Here is a 19,760-nt window from a genome sequence, read left to right on the forward strand (position 1 = left end):
AGAGAAGCATTTGTCTGACGGACAAGCTGATGCTGAAATAGATAAGCATTTCTTTGAAAGCTGCATTGTGAATAAAACAGATAAAATGGAAAGCACAGGAACTCCAAAAATCATAAAAAATGTATGCCCTGGGGCAAAGGACACACAGATTCACAGGACCCGAAAAGAAGAGGCCAAAGAGACCAAAACAGCAGATGATCAACTGCCATTAGTCTCAAAGGAAGACCAGGCTGACGAGCAAATGAATGCAAAACAAAGGCGAGCGAAAAAACGTAAAGGCAGAAATCAAAAAATAAATTTAGATCGAGAAGGATTTAAGCGTCTTTTCGGGTCGACGTCACAGTCAGACCAAGGTGAATCCGAATCCATAAACGACATCAACAAGAATGAAGAAGGAGAACCCAAAAAAGACACCAATAAGAATGAAGAAGGAGACGTTCCGCATCAAGATGAGACTAGTAGCCCGTCACCATCAATAATAAAAGAAAATAAACTCAAAGAGCCAGTCCAGAGCCAACGAGTAAAGCAGAACATCATGAATCGTTCGATCATCAACATAACAAGAAATACTACTCAGTCAAATGGAATAAGGCTTGGGAGAGACCAGCATACACTATCTAAATCACCAGGAAATATAACGAGGGGTGATTATAAAGAGTCAAATGACAGCGAACTGGCTTCTAGCAGACAACCATCTACATTTACACATTCGAGGGTAAACCTGAGAGATGAAATCCAGGTACACGTAAGGGGTTCGTGAATGGAGTTAGCTGTCCTCTGCCATGGAGAGTAGGACCAAAAGCTATATAAATAAATTAAACGAATTTAGTTGCGTGCACTGCATCCCCAAATGCGATGCAGTGAGCGCAACGAAATTCATTTTATTTATTTATATGTTTACTTACCTGTAAAGCTCCGTAATCCATAGATTACTAACCCCACCCTGCCCCTCCCCCACCCCATGTCACCGCCCTGCAGGAACATCTACTACCGACCGTGTCTGTGTGGTAGGGTGTGTGAGTGGTTGTGTATGTGGTTGTGGTTGTCTATGTGGGATTGTGTGTATGTGTGTGGTTGTATGTGTGTGGTTGTGTGTGTGTGGTTGTGTGTGTGTGTGTGTGTGTGTGGTTGTGTGGGTGTGTATGTGTGTGTGGTTGTGTGCGTGGTTGTGTGTGTGTGTGTGTGTGGTTGTGTGTGTGTGGTTTTGTGTGTGGGTGTGGTTGTGTGTGTGTGTGGTTGTGTATGTGTGTGGTTGTGTGTGTATGTGTGTGGTTGTGTGTGTGGTTGTGTGTGTGTATGTGTGTGTGGTTGTGTGTGTGTGTGGTTGTGTGTGTGGTTGTGTGTATGTGTGGTTGGGTGTTGTGTCTGTGGTTGTGTGTGGTTGTGTGTGTGTGTGTGGTTGTGTGTTGCAAAAATACTTTACACCTTGCCTCTTTATATAAGCCTCACTGCTCTGTGCCAAACTACCAGAGGGTGAACACAGGTTATCTTTTAGTGTGGATCTAGCTTACCCTGACTAGGATTACGGCTTCTGCTTGGATAGGCTGCATACTTTTACCAACCAGAAACCCAAATTCTAACACATGAGACCCAGAGGAAAGCTAGGACAGTAATATGACCCCATTGACATGCAAAATTAAGGGAAATATGGTGCGATGGAGCTCCCCCCGATCATGATTGAGTATAGAGTCAGTCAAGTCAAGAATAACTTTATTTCAGCTCAGAGAACCATGAAAAGATTTACAAATTAAAATGATTAAAATACAATACATACACGATTCACAATAAAAAGGTAAAATCTCTATACAGGTTTTACTCATAAGGCTTTCTGATCGCAATGGAGTCTCTTATGTAATTAGCTACTGCAAAGAAAAACAACTATTTAAGGAGGGTCAAGGGGAATATATTTATAGACCATCCCAACTCAAATACCCCTAATGGAACTAGAAAAGAACAAGAAGAGTTGGAGGGTCTGTGAACCAAACTGCCGAGTCTATAAGGTCCTCATTAAGAAACTACACTTTTTGGATTACACTGAACCAGACCAAGGTGGTCACAAGACACTTAGTGTATTATAGATATCCTATCAGCCCACCCACTTGGCGGAGCCTCGTCATCTAGGACGTCTAGAACCAGGTTGGTGCGTCCAAGCCTAGATGAATTGGCTAGACAACACACAATTATGGTTCATACAGTGGAAGTGTCCCTGCCACTGGGCGGTGCTGGTAAAGTGCAGTGCAAACAGAAGAAGTGAATAAGTGATGCTAAAATGACGGTCAAGGCAAAAGAAAAACCTTTTTATTGATATTCACCCGGACGCCAGATTAAAAAGAGATGTTGGACAGTGTGACAAAATCACTGTCTACTTTGCTGTGTTTGTCACACTGTCCAACATCTCTTTTTAATCTGGCGTCCGGGTGAATATCAATAAAAAGGTTTTTCTTTTGCCTTGACCGTCATTTTAGCATCACTTATTCACTTCTTCTGTTTGCACTGCACTTTACCAGCACCGCCCAGTGGCAGGGACACTTCCACTGTATGAACCATAATTGTGTGTTGTCTAGCCAATTCATCTAGGCTTGGACGCACCAACCTGGTTCTAGACGTCCTAGATGACGAGGCTCCGCCAAGTGGGTGGGCTGATAGGATATCTATAATACACTAAGTGTCTTGTGACCACCTTGGTCTGGTTCAGTGTAACCCAAAAAGTGTAGTTCCTTAATGAGGACCTTATAGACTCGGCAGTTTGGTTCACAGACCCTCCAACTCTTCTTGTTCTTTATTAGCTACTGCAATACAGATTTCAGCCGTAGCCAAAGACTGTAAGAAGTTAAAACCATCAATACGACAAGAGTGAGTATTCCTTAGTAATTGGAGCAGAAAACGATTTCTCTCTGATGTATACAATGTGCAAAAAAATACAAAGTCCATAGTTCTTTGAACCGAGAAATTATCACATGGGCAGGGCATACGCTTGTTTGACCACCCTCCTTGGCGAGGAAATGCCGGCAAAAAAGTGCACAGTGCATCAAAACAGAACCTGGTTAGATAAAATCAGAACTGGGACTTAGTAGAAATAAATAGGTAACATTGTGCTGGGGCAGGAAGCAAACAGGGGACTCCAATATTGTCATGTTAGTAACTAATAAACCTATTGCCTCTGGAACAATATGCCTCCTTGATAATTCCTTTGGCATTTAGGGGAATTCCTTCAGGGTTTTCAATAAAGTATCCCAGACCAACCTCATGGTAAATCCTTCCTAAATAATAAAACCATGGAATCTTTAAAACATTGTCTGATTTTTGGGAATCTTTAAAAACATCACATGAAAATATTAAATCCTCAGAGGCCCCTATCTTGGCCCATAGGAGAAAAGGGGCACTGCCTATACGGTCTTCCATAAATTCTATTTACATTTGTATGGCAAAATAGGTAGGAACACTTTTCGGGAGCATCAGTAATCTTTTCATGAATTTATTTTCGATTACTACAAGCTGTTGGCTTTTAGTATAGACCCACACTCTAGCTCCATACCTGGCAATAGAGAGGCATTTGGTTATAAAGGCTAATTAGTTCCTTCACAGGCTTGTGCCCCAATTTAGAAGCAAAACAGAATAGTGCATCCATCACCCTACTTGTCTGCTGTGCTCTTCAGGTTAAAAGAGGTTCCCATCTCAACTGTTTGCTAAAAAGATTGCCCAATATGAGAAGTTACTAACCTTTTCTATCTTCTTTCCCTGAACAATAAATGTTTTGATTTTAGTGGCTTTAGTTCCACATACCATTGTATATGATTTAATAAAATGTACTTTTAAATCAAACGAAGCCATAAAATCGGTAAAAGCAGCAAGAGATTTCTGCAAACTCATAGCTGTCCTTGCTAATAAAACCACGCCATCTGCATTAGATAAAAGCAAGTCAGGTTTATTGTCAATTTTGGGAAAATCAAATTCCTTGCTTAATAAGTAAGCCTCCAAACCATTTGTATAAATGAAAAACAGGAAGGGGGATAGGATGCATCCTAACCTGACTCCCTCCTTAGAAATAATTGGGTGTTTTTTTCCCCCTTTACTGCCATATCTTACTATGACTGCGGTACTGGAGTGACGCCTGCGGAGTAGGGTTACCCACGCTTTTTCCACACCCATACCTTCCAACATAGCCCATAATTTATCTCAGTTGACAGTGTCAAAAGCACTAGATAGGTCCATGAAGGCCAGAAGGATAGAACTCTTCAAGGACCTTCTGTGCTTATTAAGGATTAGAGAAACATTAAGACATTGTTCAGTTGTACTCCGCCCTCTGCTAAGACCATATTGAGTATTGGACATAATGGGAATTTGCCTAGCCTAGGAGCCGGTAAGTTCCGATTCTATTAAGGACTCGGAGGCGAGGATTATGCCTTCTATCTCCGCCTTTAATTTCACAGCAGTGATAAAAACTTCAACAAACTACATTTCCCATGAACACTTGGGAAAGGAGAACAAAGTCCAACAACAGTAGTTCTTCCTCAGTGACAGCATCCCAGCCAGCCCTGATAATCCTTCTTCTGTTATTCCTCATCATCTTTCTTCGCGCAATGCACTCGTGGTGGCGTTTCACACATCTTGCTTGGAACCATCATATCCTGCAAAAGAGGCAGTGTCAGAGGTTGAGCTGGGCCAAGAAGGTATCACAACACTAGGCACAACAGCTGAAAGCAAGAGCCAAAAAGTCATCAGAACAAATTATTCCCATGAATATCTTACATACATCAATATGGGGAGGGTCCACTTCACTGAAGTAATTGGGAGGGATAATCCTCGCCTCTGAGTCCATAATAGATTCAGAACTTACCAGCACCTAGGCTAGGCAAATTCTCAGTCTATGGCAGGACTGGAGGCTTCGGATTAGGCCCGTTCAAAGCTTGTTGACCACAATCATTGCCACCTCAACCACTGGCTTAAAATAGAACCTCTTAAAAGTAGAATCCGAGGACCAATCGGCCGCAAGCATCAGATCTTCTAACCATGCCCCTAGGGCAAAAGCTTTGGAAGCCATTGCACCCCTTGCTGAATGAGCACCAAACTGATTTGTGTCTATACCAGCCTCCTGCATCACCCAAAGCACCCATCTGGCAATGGTCGGGGAAGGAACCGCTTTGTATGGCTTGAGTAGCACAATAAGCAGTTGCCTTTAACCCAGAGGGCGAGACTCATCAGTCATTTCTTCGTAAGCACGATGGCACTGAACCACACACAGCTTCGGGGAGTCAGGAAAAGCTGGGTAAAAAATCACTCTTGTGTTCAACTTCGTCCTTCTGCTCATTGTGAAGGATACCCCTTCCAGGGAAAAAACTCTGGCAGAAACATCCAAGGCTCTTATGTCCGAGACACGCCTGCATGACACTAGACACAACAACATTGCCAACTTGGCTGTTAACTCCTTACGGGAAAGTAACCTATTTTGTTGCCAGAAACAGGTTCAAAACCCTGTTCACGTCCCACAGGACAGAATATCGTAGCTCTGGGGGAAGTGACAGGCGTATTCCCCTAAGGAGCCGGCACACCAAGGGATGTTCACCAATAGGTGAGCTGTGTACCATCCCACGTCCAGCTGAGATTGTGAATCGGAAGATATTAATCGACCGATAGGCCCAGCCGTCCTCCACCAAACTCGCCAAGAAATTCAGGACATGGACTACATCCGCCCCCATGGAATCGACACCCCGTCGCAGATACCAACGACGCCATCAGTGCCAGTCTGATCGGTATCTCTTTGTCGTGCTATCCGACCATGCCTTGGAGAGCAAGTCCTCAGCCTTTCCCGAAAGACCTGGGAGCGTTCAACAACGCCGGAGATCCTCCAGGCATTAGCTTCAGCGTCCCGTCTTGGACTAGGCGATGAGGAACGAGATCCGGACTGAGAAGTATGTGAGGAGAGTGGGGGATTGGGATTGGAAAATCCCTGGAAAGTTCCAGTAGAACCGAAAACCACACTTGAGACATCTACTGCGGGGTGAACAAGGAGAAAAAGGCTTTTCATCAGTATAGACACAGGTGCACAGCCCGTTTATACGCACTTCAGTGTAAAGATGATTGACTATTTAGGTGCAGAACGGTGAGTGGAGAAACCTTAAACCACTCCAAAGAGTAGAAAAACACTACCCCTATATGTACAAGAACAGAATACCGTTGCACTCAAGACAGTGTGTGTAGTGTTAAGTAACACAAAATCAACATGTATTTCACAAAATGGCAGAATTATCCAAACAAAGCACTCTCAATATGTAGATCTTGGAGTCTTTAATATGTTGAACAGCCAGCCGACACGTGTTTCATCGCAATTATGCGAATCCTCAGGGCTGAAATGAACAAAAAATTGGCAATGGAGCATGTTTTTCACTTAGATGTTTCAAAACAATAAGACCTGGTTACATGGTCTTGCATGCACAGTAGTTGCCACTACCAGTGTACAGCAATATGTCTCCTGTTACTGAGTGCTATCCCAACACATCCGTGTCGTTGGTGTGAAGTTATCACTATTATCTCTAACCGTGCAATATAATAGTGATCTTGTGCAGATATATGTGGTTGTGACAAAATACGTAGATGTGGACACACACTATATGATCCATAGGTGAGCTATTTGTGGACGATACAGTCATACTGCATGCCATAGTGAATCAATGTGAAAGTATCTGCCCTATGAACTTCAGAACGTGTCCGTATCATACCTGAAAGGCTAAGATCCAGTCAAGAAGGTCTAAAAGGTAATACGGAAGAAAACACGGTAACAGAAAAAATCTCATTATCACTAGTCATAGTACTACAAACAGGCAAGACGAAAACAGTTGTGAGAATGTAAAAGAGTAAGTATACGAACGCTCACCGCTCAGCTGGTGATACTTCCAACCCAGCTGGGCCCTTGACCGTAGAAATTTCAATTGTATATATCGAAATAGTTCTGTAATTAGATGAGCGATCTAAGTATTAGCAACAGGCATCTACATATCATAAGATGACCGGATATAGTTCATTGACGATACTTGCTCTAAACGTCTCTAGATTTTGGATACAAAATCATTATCTCCTTATCACTACAGACAACTTGCCCAGGCCTACCACAAGTATATATGGTGGTTCACGAGATATATGCAAACACTCTTGTTTCCCCTATTCAAGTCTAATCAAAGAAACTTTTGGTTACACTTACTATTTATTTCTCGAAGTGTGTCCAATTTTTATATATAAATCCGCTTGACAATCCAAATTAGATATTAATGGCACATCTTTTCACAGTGCGTAGAATTGAGCCCTGAAAGAATAATGGGCATGGTTCAGTAATCGATTCTATTAGGATTAGATTGTAATATACCTGGAATGGTAGATATATATTCTGTCTTACCCAATGTTAATAGGTAAGAGTCGTGCACCGTGGTGATTAGTTCCAGTATTGTATCTCCCAGCTGAAATGACATAATATACGGACGGACTTATAAGACCTGGATATTTCGTTTATCTTATTCATGTTGCTGAAATAGAGGGCTGCCGCCACAATAAAGACGGTAAACTAACCTTTGTCGAGCGGAGAAACGGCTTGTAGACGTCTGAATCCGACGATCGTGTTCCTGTATGGACACGTGACCGTCGCTCTGACGTCATATTTGTAGCGTCAGGGAATCGCGTGTAACAAAAGACTAGACTGTGTCTTTCCCGAAGGCGACCTCCATGTTAGGGTGCCCATAGACGCTATCCATTTCGTATATATGTTCACGAAAAAATGCTGTTCGGATATTCCAGAGAGATTGATGCCACGAAATAGTGGCACTCAATCCGACAAAAGTGGGCGGGGGCGGGAGGTTTTTAGAGAACAGATGACTGTGGCGCTTGTTAAGTAGAATGTGGGCGGTTCAGCGAGAAGTGAGAAGTGATAAGGTTAAAAACTTTTACAGCCCATGCAGCAGGTCACTAAAAGACAGAAATTGAAAGTGAATGTGTTCAAACCAATACTGAGGTATGGTGAACATAGGATGTGATCACCGTGCTGGGGATCTGTAAAAAAGTAGTGCTCATTTCATTCATACGTGGGTATACATACCTATACATACAAAACGCTGTTTCAATACAGTATTCTATTACAAATAGAAACATCCTATGCAATTACACAGTAGCACAAAAAATATATCATATCAAGAGAAAGTACAGGGTAGTCATTATGACATGAAGGAAATATGTACAAATACTTAACAGGATATCCAAAATCATCCATGTCCAAATGTAGGCACGTAGCAGTGTCATTCATCGCTACATTAAATCAGTTGCCTAGGAAATATTGCATTTCATGATCGTAATTAAGTCCCTGTTCCACCGTTTTAAGACGCATGATCCAAGTGGCCTCGGTGCGCCTCAAACGTAATTCCCTGTTACCTCCCCTAACATCCAGGGGTACTGAGTCTATGCCAAAGAATTTGACTACCTTGTTCATCCTATCACTTTGGCAGGAGGCCACATGTAGGGCTACCGGATACTTAGGATCCCCATTGAGTATCGCCCTTATATGTTCAGTTATTCTTTCTTTTAGTTGTCTGATAGTGCTCCCTACATACATTTTTCCACAAGCACATTCTATCACATAGATTACAAATTTGGTAGTGCAGTTAATGTTATATTTGACCGTGTAGGCAACATCATCTGGGCCCATGAATTTGGTAGTACCATGTTTTGCCCATTTACAAACATTACAGAAACCACATTTGTAAAAGCCAAGACTATGCTGTGTCATCCAAGTTGTCGTAGTAGTGTCTCTAGGTACAGTGGGACTCAATTTATTCCTAAGAGTATTACCTCTCCTGAATGTTATCTGTGGTCTATTAGAAATACAGTCAGTGAGAGCTCTTTCTGATTTTAACAAACCCCAATGTTTGGTAAGACTCCTGCGTAAATTGTTATGGAACGAATTGTAATCCGTTACCATCCTGATCTGTTCCCTTCCAGTGGTGCATGACTTGTGTGTCTGTACGAGGGTGTGTGCTCTCTCTACTTTTTTCACCCTCCTTTCAGCTTTCTCAATGATCCTTTTAGTGTAACCTCTATTATGAAATCTTTCCTTCATACCGGTCAGACATCTCCTGTACTCTCCATCCTCACTACAGTTTCTTCTTGCCCTTAGAAACTCGCCATAAGGTATGGCGTTTATTTGGTGAGGCGGATGTGAGCTTGAGGCATGCAAGACTGCATTGCATGCGGTGGATTTCCTAAACAGTCTACTGTGAAGACAGTTTGATGTCACATAAAATTCAATATCCAGAAATTCTATATTGGTTTTACTCCAATTCATGGTAAATCGGATGTCCCAAGAGTTGTTATTCAGATATCCAAAAAAATCTTGCAAGAGCTCCTCAGAGCCAGACCAGATCAGGATGCAGTCATCAATATATCGACCCCAAAAAATAATGGAGTCGATATATTGTGCACCCTTCTTACTCCAAATGAGATCGGATTCCAAAGCACCCATAAACAAATTGGCAAACGAGGGCGATATTTTTGAGCCCATGGCTACACCCCTCTTTTGACAATACCAGTTTTTGTCAAACATAAATACATTATTCCTCAGTATAAGCTCAATCATTGCAGATAACATTTCAGTGTGTTGCCAAAGTGTGGCAGGTCTGTTGTGTAGAATTTTGTTTACGGTCTGAATACCTAGATCCAAATCAATACTTGTGTACAATGAGACAACATCTAATGTGACAAGTAAGGATCCCTCTTGCCACTGGATGTCCGCAAGGGTACTGAGAATGTGTTTACTGTCCTGTATGTAGGAGGGTAAGTTTCTGACCATTGGACCCAGGAAAAGATCCACGTATTCCGCTAATCTCTCGGTGGGACCTCCAATGCCAGAAACAATCGGTCTCCCTGGTGGAAAAGGGAGTTCTTTATGGACTTTAGGAAGCGTATATAGCCATGGGTAAGTTGGTCTAAACACTTTAAGATATAGGAATTCTTCCTCGTTCAATAAGCCCGTCTGTTTCCATTTAAGCAGTAGAGAGTTGATTTTCAAAGTTAAGGGACCCATAGGGTTGTGTGTGAGATGTTCGTAGCAAGACTCATCCTGTAGTTGTTGGGAGATTTCAGACTGATAATCTACTCGATCCATTATAACAACATTTCCCCCTTTGTCTGCTTCCCTGATGGTTATAGTATTGTCTTTCATCAATGTGGTTAGTGCCTGTCTTTCCCCATGGGTTAGATTGTCCTTATATTTAAACATCCTGTCCTTTCGATGACTGTTCAGGTTGTCCAAATCCTCTATCACCCGTTTGTGAAACATATCTATTGCATTGCCCCCAGGTAGTGTGGGAATCCATTTGGATTTTGATTTTAAACCACTGACAATGCTAAAGTCCGATTCTATATCCAGCTCCTCCAACAGTTGGTCCATGTCAAGAGGAGAATCTTCCATATCAGTTAATGACAACAAAAGGTGGGTTGCAAAAACATCTTTTATTGATAGTGTATCAGAAGTGTTTTGTGCAGGTATTAGTCTTTTTTCTCTCTCTTTTTTATCTAATCCAAAAAAATGTTTTTTAAGCTTTAAGTTCCGGATAAACTTAAAGAGATCAATCTTTAGTTTACAGATATCTCCTGTGTTGTAAGGGTTAAAATTTAAACCCCTACTCAAGAGAGAAATCATATCTGGCGTAAGAATTAGTTTAGAGAGATTGATGACCTGTACACCCTGATTATCAATGCTCATTGGTTCTTGTTGGCCCCCGATCTCAACTTCCTTCGATAGTCTTCTGAGCTTCCTGCCCCTGCCTCGTCTGGTTTTTGCTCGGGCTGGTTTCTTGGGGGCACGTATCTGTTGCCCTTCCTTATGCGTAAAACCTCCTGAAAAAATGCTGGCATGTTTTGTCTTTCTTGATTGTCCGAATCCCCTCCAGTAGTGTTAACAGAATTTAAAGAGGCGTTACTGGACGATAAGGAGGCAGGTTCTGAGCTAGTCTTATTTTTACCACTAGGTTTGGAGCTATTTGGGATCATGGAGTCATATTTTTTATCAAACGTGAAAATTCTTCCACGTACATAATCCAATTCGTCCCTCCTAAGTTGTCGAGCTTTCCTATTTTTAATATCCGATTGATGTTTCAAAAGGATTTCATCCAAAATGGTGTAATTTTTGATTGTCGGTTCAGGCAAATTGAGATCCTTAATTTCTTGTTCTACAACGGCTATTTCCGCCTGTAGCTTAGTAACTTTGCGTTCTGAACTGACAATCAGAATCTCCATAAGGGTAATGGAGTTATTTGTAAGAGATTCCTCCCATTTAACCATGAGGTCTGCATCCAAGTCGTCATATGTGGGAAATATCTGACCTCTCAAACCCCTGGGAATACGTTTTAGTCTTAGATATTGTTTGAGGGTCACCCCATCCCACCACTTGGAGTTCTCTAATTTCTTAAGTCTTTCTAATTTCAAAAATTTGTCTTTCAAACCCTCTACACGAGGGGGGTTAGTACTGGTAGAGGCAGATTGTGTGGACATCCCTTTTGCTAGGTTATCAAACAGTTCTTCTGCCACTTTGGTACGATCCATATTCAGGATGGGTGTGTATCCCTATCTAGGGGTAGTCTAGATGAGAAGGGAAAAATCAGAAAAAATATTGCGTGCGTGGCGGCTACCCTTCACTGACAAAGACTAAACAAGGAGAAAAAGGCTTTTCATCAGTATAGACACAGGTGCACAGCCCGTTTATACGCACTTCAGTGTAAAGATGATTGACTATTTAGGTGCAGAACGGTGAGTGGAGAAACCTTAAACCACTCCAAAGAGTAGAAAAACACTACCCCTATATGTACAAGAACAGAATACCGTTGCACTCAAGACAGTGTGTGTAGTGTTAAGTAACACAAAATCAACATGTATTTCACAAAATGGCAGAATTATCCAAACAAAGCACTCTCAATATGTAGATCTTGGAGTCTTTAATATGTTGAACAGCCAGCCGACACGTGTTTCATCGCAATTATGCGAATCCTCAGGGCTGAAATGAACAAAAAATTGGCAATGGAGACGTTTAGAGCAAGTATCGTCAATGAACTATATCCGGTCATCTTATGATATGTAGATGCCTGTTGCTAATACTTAGATCGCTCATCTAATTACAGAACTATTTCGATATATACAATTGAAATTTCTACGGTCAAGGGCCCAGCTGGGTTGGAAGTATCACCAGCTGAGCGGTGAGCGTTCGTATACTTACTCTTTTACATTCTCACAACTGTTTTCGTCTTGCCTGTTTGTAGTACTATGACTAGTGATAATGAGATTTTTTCTGTTACCGTGTTTTCTTCCGTATTACCTTTTAGACCTTCTTGACTGGATCTTAGCCTTTCAGGTATGATACGGACACGTTCTGAAGTTCATAGGGCAGATACTTTCACATTGATTCACTATGGCATGCAGTATGACTGTATCGTCCACAAATAGCTCACCTATGGATCATATAGTGTGTGTCCACATCTACGTATTTTGTCACAACCACATATATCTGCACAAGATCACTATTATATTGCACGGTTAGAGATAATAGTGATAACTTCACACCAACGACACGGATGTGTTGGGATAGCACTCAGTAACAGGAGACATATTGCTGTACACTGGTAGTGGCAACTACTGTGCATGCAAGACCATGTAACCAGGTCTTATTGTTTTGAAACATCTAAGTGAAAAACATGCTCCATTGCCAATTTTTTGTTCATTTCAGCCCTGAGGATTCGCATAATTGCGATGAAACACGTGTCGGCTGGCTGTTCAACATATTAAAGACTCCAAGATCTACATATTGAGAGTGCTTTGTTTGGATAATTCTGCCATTTTGTGAAATACATGTTGATTTTGTGTTACTTAACACTACACACACTGTCTTGAGTGCAACGGTATTCTGTTCTTGTACATATAGGGGTAGTGTTTTTCTACTCTTTGGAGTGGTTTAAGGTTTCTCCACTCACCGTTCTGCACCTAAATAGTCAATCATCTTTACACTGAAGTGCGTATAAACGGGCTGTGCACCTGTGTCTATACTGATGAAAAGCCTTTTTCTCCTTGTTTAGTCTTTGTCAGTGAAGGGTAGCCGCCACGCACGCAATATTTTTTCTGATTTTTCCCTTCTCATCTAGACTACCCCTAGATAGGGATACACACCCATCCTGAATATGGATCGTACCAAAGTGGCAGAAGAACTGTTTGATAACCTAGCAAAAGGGATGTCCACACAATCTGCCTCTACCAGTACTAACCCCCCTCGTGTAGAGGGTTTGAAAGACAAATTTTTGAAATTAGAAAGACTTAAGAAATTAGAGAACTCCAAGTGGTGGGATGGGGTGACCCTCAAACAATATCTAAGACTAAAACGTATTCCCAGGGGTTTGAGAGGTCAGATATTTCCCACATATGACGACTTGGATGCAGACCTCATGGTTAAATGGGAGGAATCTCTTACAAATAACTCCATTACCCTTATGGAGATTCTGATTGTCAGTTCAGAACGCAAAGTTACTAAGCTACAGGCGGAAATAGCCGTTGTAGAACAAGAAATTAAGGATCTCAATTTGCCTGAACCGACAATCAAAAATTACACCATTTTGGATGAAATCCTTTTGAAACATCAATCGGATATTAAAAATAGGAAAGCTCGACAACTTAGGAGGGACGAATTGGATTATGTACGTGGAAGAATTTTCACGTTTGATAAAAAATATGACTCCATGATCCCAAATAGCTCCAAACCTAGTGGTAAAAATAAGACTAGCTCAGAACCTGCCTCCTTATCGTCCAGTAACGCCTCTTTAAATTCTGTTAACACTACTGGAGGGGATTCGGACAATCAAGAAAGACAAAACATGCCAGCATTTTTTCAGGAGGTTTTACGCATAAGGAAGGGCAACAGATACGTGCCCCCAAGAAACCAGCCCGAGCAAAAACCAGACGAGGCAGGGGCAGGAAGCTCAGAAGACTATCGAAGGAAGTTGAGATCGGGGGCCAACAAGAACCAATGAGCATTGATAATCAGGGTGTACAGGTCATCAATCTCTCTAAACTAATTCTTACGCCAGATATGATTTCTCTCTTGAGTAGGGGTTTAAATTTTAACCCTTACAACACAGGAGATATCTGTAAACTAAAGATTGATCTCTTTAAGTTTATCCGGAACTTAAAGCTTAAAAAACATTTTTTTGGATTAGATAAAAAAGAGAGAGAAAAAAGACTAATACCTGCACAAAACACTTCTGATACACTATCAATAAAAGATGTTTTTGCAACCCACCTTTTGTTGTCATTAACTGATATGGAAGATTCTCCTCTTGACATGGACCAACTGTTGGAGGAGCTGGATATAGAATCGGACTTTAGCATTGTCAGTGGTTTAAAATCAAAATCCAAATGGATTCCCACACTACCTGGGGGCAATGCAATAGATATGTTTCACAAACGGGTGATAGAGGATTTGGACAACCTGAACAGTCATCGAAAGGACAGGATGTTTAAATATAAGGACAATCTAACCCATGGGGAAAGACAGGCACTAACCACATTGATGAAAGACAATACTATAACCATCAGGGAAGCAGACAAAGGGGGAAATGTTGTTATAATGGATCGAGTAGATTATCAGTCTGAAATCTCCCAACAACTACAGGATGAGTCTTGCTACGAACATCTCACACACAACCCTATGGGTCCCTTAACTTTGAAAATCAACTCTCTACTGCTTAAATGGAAACAGACGGGCTTATTGAACGAGGAAGAATTCCTATATCTTAAAGTGTTTAGACCAACTTACCCATGGCTATATACGCTTCCTAAAGTCCATAAAGAACTCCCTTTTCCACCAGGGAGACCGATTGTTTCTGGCATTGGAGGTCCCACCGAGAGATTAGCGGAATACGTGGATCTTTTCCTGGGTCCAATGGTCAGAAACTTACCCTCCTACATACAGGACAGTAAACACATTCTCAGTACCCTTGCGGACATCCAGTGGCAAGAGGGATCCTTACTTGTCACATTAGATGTTGTCTCATTGTACACAAGTATTGATTTGGATCTAGGTATTCAGACCGTAAACAAAATTCTACACAACAGACCTGCCACACTTTGGCAACACACTGAAATGTTATCTGCAATGATTGAGCTTATACTGAGGAATAATGTATTTATGTTTGACAAAAACTGGTATTGTCAAAAGAGGGGTGTAGCCATGGGCTCAAAAATATCGCCCTCGTTTGCCAATTTGTTTATGGGTGCTTTGGAATCCGATCTCATTTGGAGTAAGAAGGGTGCACAATATATCGACTCCATTATTTTTTGGGGTCGATATATTGATGACTGCATCCTGATCTGGTCTGGCTCTGAGGAGCTCTTGCAAGATTTTTTTGGATATCTGAATAACAACTCTTGGGACATCCGATTTACCATGAATTGGAGTAAAACCAATATAGAATTTCTGGATATTGAATTTTATGTGACATCAAACTGTCTTCACAGTAGACTGTTTAGGAAATCCACCGCATGCAATGCAGTCTTGCATGCCTCAAGCTCACATCCGCCTCACCAAATAAACGCCATACCTTATGGCGAGTTTCTAAGGGCAAGAAGAAACTGTAGTGAGGATGGAGAGTACAGGAGATGTCTGACCGGTATGAAGGAAAGATTTCATAATAGAGGTTACACTAAAAGGATCATTGAGAAAGCTGAAAGGAGGGTGAAAAAAGTAGAGAGAGCACACACCCTCGTACAGACACACAAGTCATGCACCACTGGAAGGGAACAGATCAGGATGGTAACGGATTACAATTCGTTCCATAACAATTTACGCAGGAGTCTTACCAAACATTGGGGTTTGTTAAAATCAGAAAGAGCTCTCACTGACTGTATTTCTAATAGACCACAGATAACATTCAGGAGAGGTAATACTCTTAGGAATAAATTGAGTCCCACTGTACCTAGAGACACTACTACGACAACTTGGATGACACAGCATAGTCTTGGCTTTTACAAATGTGGTTTCTGTAATGTTTGTAAATGGGCAAAACATGGTACTACCAAATTCATGGGCCCAGATGATGTTGCCTACACGGTCAAATATAACATTAACTGCACTACCAAATTTGTAATCTATGTGATAGAATGTGCTTGTGGAAAAATGTATGTAGGGAGCACTATCAGACAACTAAAAGAAAGAATAACTGAACATATAAGGGCGATACTCAATGGGGATCCTAAGTATCCGGTAGCCCTACATGTGGCCTCCTGCCAAAGTGATAGGATGAACAAGGTAGTCAAATTCTTTGGCATAGACTCAGTACCCCTGGATGTTAGGGGAGGTAACAGGGAATTACGTTTGAGGCGCACCGAGGCCACTTGGATCATGCGTCTTAAAACGGTGGAACAGGGACTTAATTACGATCATGAAATGCAATATTTCCTAGGCAACTGATTTAATGTAGCGATGAATGACACTGCTACGTGCCTACATTTGGACATGGATGATTTTGGATATCCTGTTAAGTATTTGTACATATTTCCTTCATGTCATAATGACTACCCTGTACTTTCTCTTGATATGATATATTTTTTGTGCTACTGTGTAATTGCATAGGATGTTTCTATTTGTAATAGAATACTGTATTGAAACAGCGTTTTGTATGTATAGGTATGTATACCCACGTATGAATGAAATGAGCACTACTTTTTTACAGATCCCCAGCACGGTGATCACATCCTATGTTCACCATACCTCAGTATTGGTTTGAACACATTCACTTTCAATTTCTGTCTTTTAGTGACCTGCTGCATGGGCTGTAAAAGTTTTTAACCTTATCACTTCTCACTTCTCGCTGAACCGCCCACATTCTACTTAACAAGCGCCACAGTCATCTGTTCTCTAAAAACCTCCCGCCCCCGCCCACTTTTGTCGGATTGAGTGCCACTATTTCGTGGCATCAATCTCTCTGGAATATCCGAACAGCATTTTTTCGTGAACATATATACGAAATGGATAGCGTCTATGGGCACCCTAACATGGAGGTCGCCTTCGGGAAAGACACAGTCTAGTCTTTTGTTACACGCGATTCCCTGACGCTACAAATATGACGTCAGAGCGACGGTCACGTGTCCATACAGGAACACGATCGTCGGATTCAGACGTCTACAAGCCGTTTCTCCGCTCGACAAAGGTTAGTTTACCGTCTTTATTGTGGCGGCAGCCCTCTATTTCAGCAACATGAATAAGATAAACGAAATATCCAGGTCTTATAAGTCCGTCCGTATATTATGTCATTTCAGCTGGGAGATACAATACTGGAACTAATCACCACGGTGCACGACTCTTACCTATTAACATTGGGTAAGACAGAATATATATCTACCATTCCAGGTATATTACAATCTAATCCTAATAGAATCGATTACTGAACCATGCCCATTATTCTTTCAGGGCTCAATTCTACGCACTGTGAAAAGATGTGCCATTAATATCTAATTTGGATTGTCAAGCGGATTTATATATAAAAATTGGACACACTTCGAGAAATAAATAGTAAGTGTAACCAAAAGTTTCTTTGATTAGACTTGAATAGGGGAAACAAGAGTGTTTGCATATATCTCGTGAACCACCATATATACTTGTGGTAGGCCTGGGCAAGTTGTCTGTAGTGATAAGGAGATAATGATTTTGTATCCAAAATCTAGAGACGTTTAGAGCAAGTATCGTCAATGAACTATATCCGGTCATCTTATGATATGTAGATGCCTGTTGCTAATACTTAGATCGCTCATCTAATTACAGAACTATTTCGATATATACAATTGAAATTTCTACGGTCAAGGGCCCAGCTGGGTTGGAAGTATCACCAGCTGAGCGGTGAGCGTTCGTATACTTACTCTTTTACATTCTCACAACTGTTTTCGTCTTGCCTGTTTGTAGTACTATGACTAGTGATAATGAGATTTTTTCTGTTACCGTGTTTTCTTCCGTATTACCTTTTAGACCTTCTTGACTGGATCTTAGCCTTTCAGGTATGATACGGACACGTTCTGAAGTTCATAGGGCAGATACTTTCACATTGATTCACTATGGCATGCAGTATGACTGTATCGTCCACAAATAGCTCACCTATGGATCATATAGTGTGTGTCCACATCTACGTATTTTGTCACAACCACATATATCTGCACAAGATCACTATTATATTGCACGGTTAGAGATAATAGTGATAACTTCACACCAACGACACGGATGTGTTGGGATAGCACTCAGTAACAGGAGACATATTGCTGTACACTGGTAGTGGCAACTACTGTGCATGCAAGACCATGTAACCAGGTCTTATTGTTTTGAAACATCTAAGTGAAAAACATGCTCCATTGCCAATTTTTTGTTCATTTCAGCCCTGAGGATTCGCATAATTGCGATGAAACACGTGTCGGCTGGCTGTTCAACATATTAAAGACTCCAAGATCTACATATTGAGAGTGCTTTGTTTGGATAATTCTGCCATTTTGTGAAATACATGTTGATTTTGTGTTACTTAACACTACACACACTGTCTTGAGTGCAACGGTATTCTGTTCTTGTACATATAGGGGTAGTGTTTTTCTACTCTTTGGAGTGGTTTAAGGTTTCTCCACTCACCGTTCTGCACCTAAATAGTCAATCATCTTTACACTGAAGTGCGTATAAACGGGCTGTGCACCTGTGTCTATACTGATGAAAAGCCTTTTTCTCCTTGTTTAGTCTTTGTCAGTGAAGGGTAGCCGCCACGCACGCAATATTTTTTCTGATTTTTCCCTTCTCATCTAGACTACCCCTAGATAGGGATACACACCCATCCTGAATATGGATCGTACCAAAGTGGCAGAAGAACTGTTTGATAACCTAGCAAAAGGGATGTCCACACAATCTGCCTCTACCAGTACTAACCCCCCTCGTGTAGAGGGTTTGAAAGACAAATTTTTGAAATTAGAAAGACTTAAGAAATTAGAGAACTCCAAGTGGTGGGATGGGGTGACCCTCAAACAATATCTAAGACTAAAACGTATTCCCAGGGGTTTGAGAGGTCAGATATTTCCCACATATGACGACTTGGATGCAGACCTCATGGTTAAATGGGAGGAATCTCTTACAAATAACTCCATTACCCTTATGGAGATTCTGATTGTCAGTTCAGAACGCAAAGTTACTAAGCTACAGGCGGAAATAGCCGTTGTAGAACAAGAAATTAAGGATCTCAATTTGCCTGAACCGACAATCAAAAATTACACCATTTTGGATGAAATCCTTTTGAAACATCAATCGGATATTAAAAATAGGAAAGCTCGACAACTTAGGAGGGACGAATTGGATTATGTACGTGGAAGAATTTTCACGTTTGATAAAAAATATGACTCCATGATCCCAAATAGCTCCAAACCTAGTGGTAAAAATAAGACTAGCTCAGAACCTGCCTCCTTATCGTCCAGTAACGCCTCTTTAAATTCTGTTAACACTACTGGAGGGGATTCGGACAATCAAGAAAGACAAAACATGCCAGCATTTTTTCAGGAGGTTTTACGCATAAGGAAGGGCAACAGATACGTGCCCCCAAGAAACCAGCCCGAGCAAAAACCAGACGAGGCAGGGGCAGGAAGCTCAGAAGACTATCGAAGGAAGTTGAGATCGGGGGCCAACAAGAACCAATGAGCATTGATAATCAGGGTGTACAGGTCATCAATCTCTC

Source organism: Lissotriton vulgaris, chromosome 10 (genome assembly GCF_964263255.1).
Source record: "Lissotriton vulgaris chromosome 10, aLisVul1.2, whole genome shotgun sequence".
NCBI lineage: Eukaryota > Metazoa > Chordata > Amphibia > Caudata > Salamandridae > Lissotriton > Lissotriton vulgaris.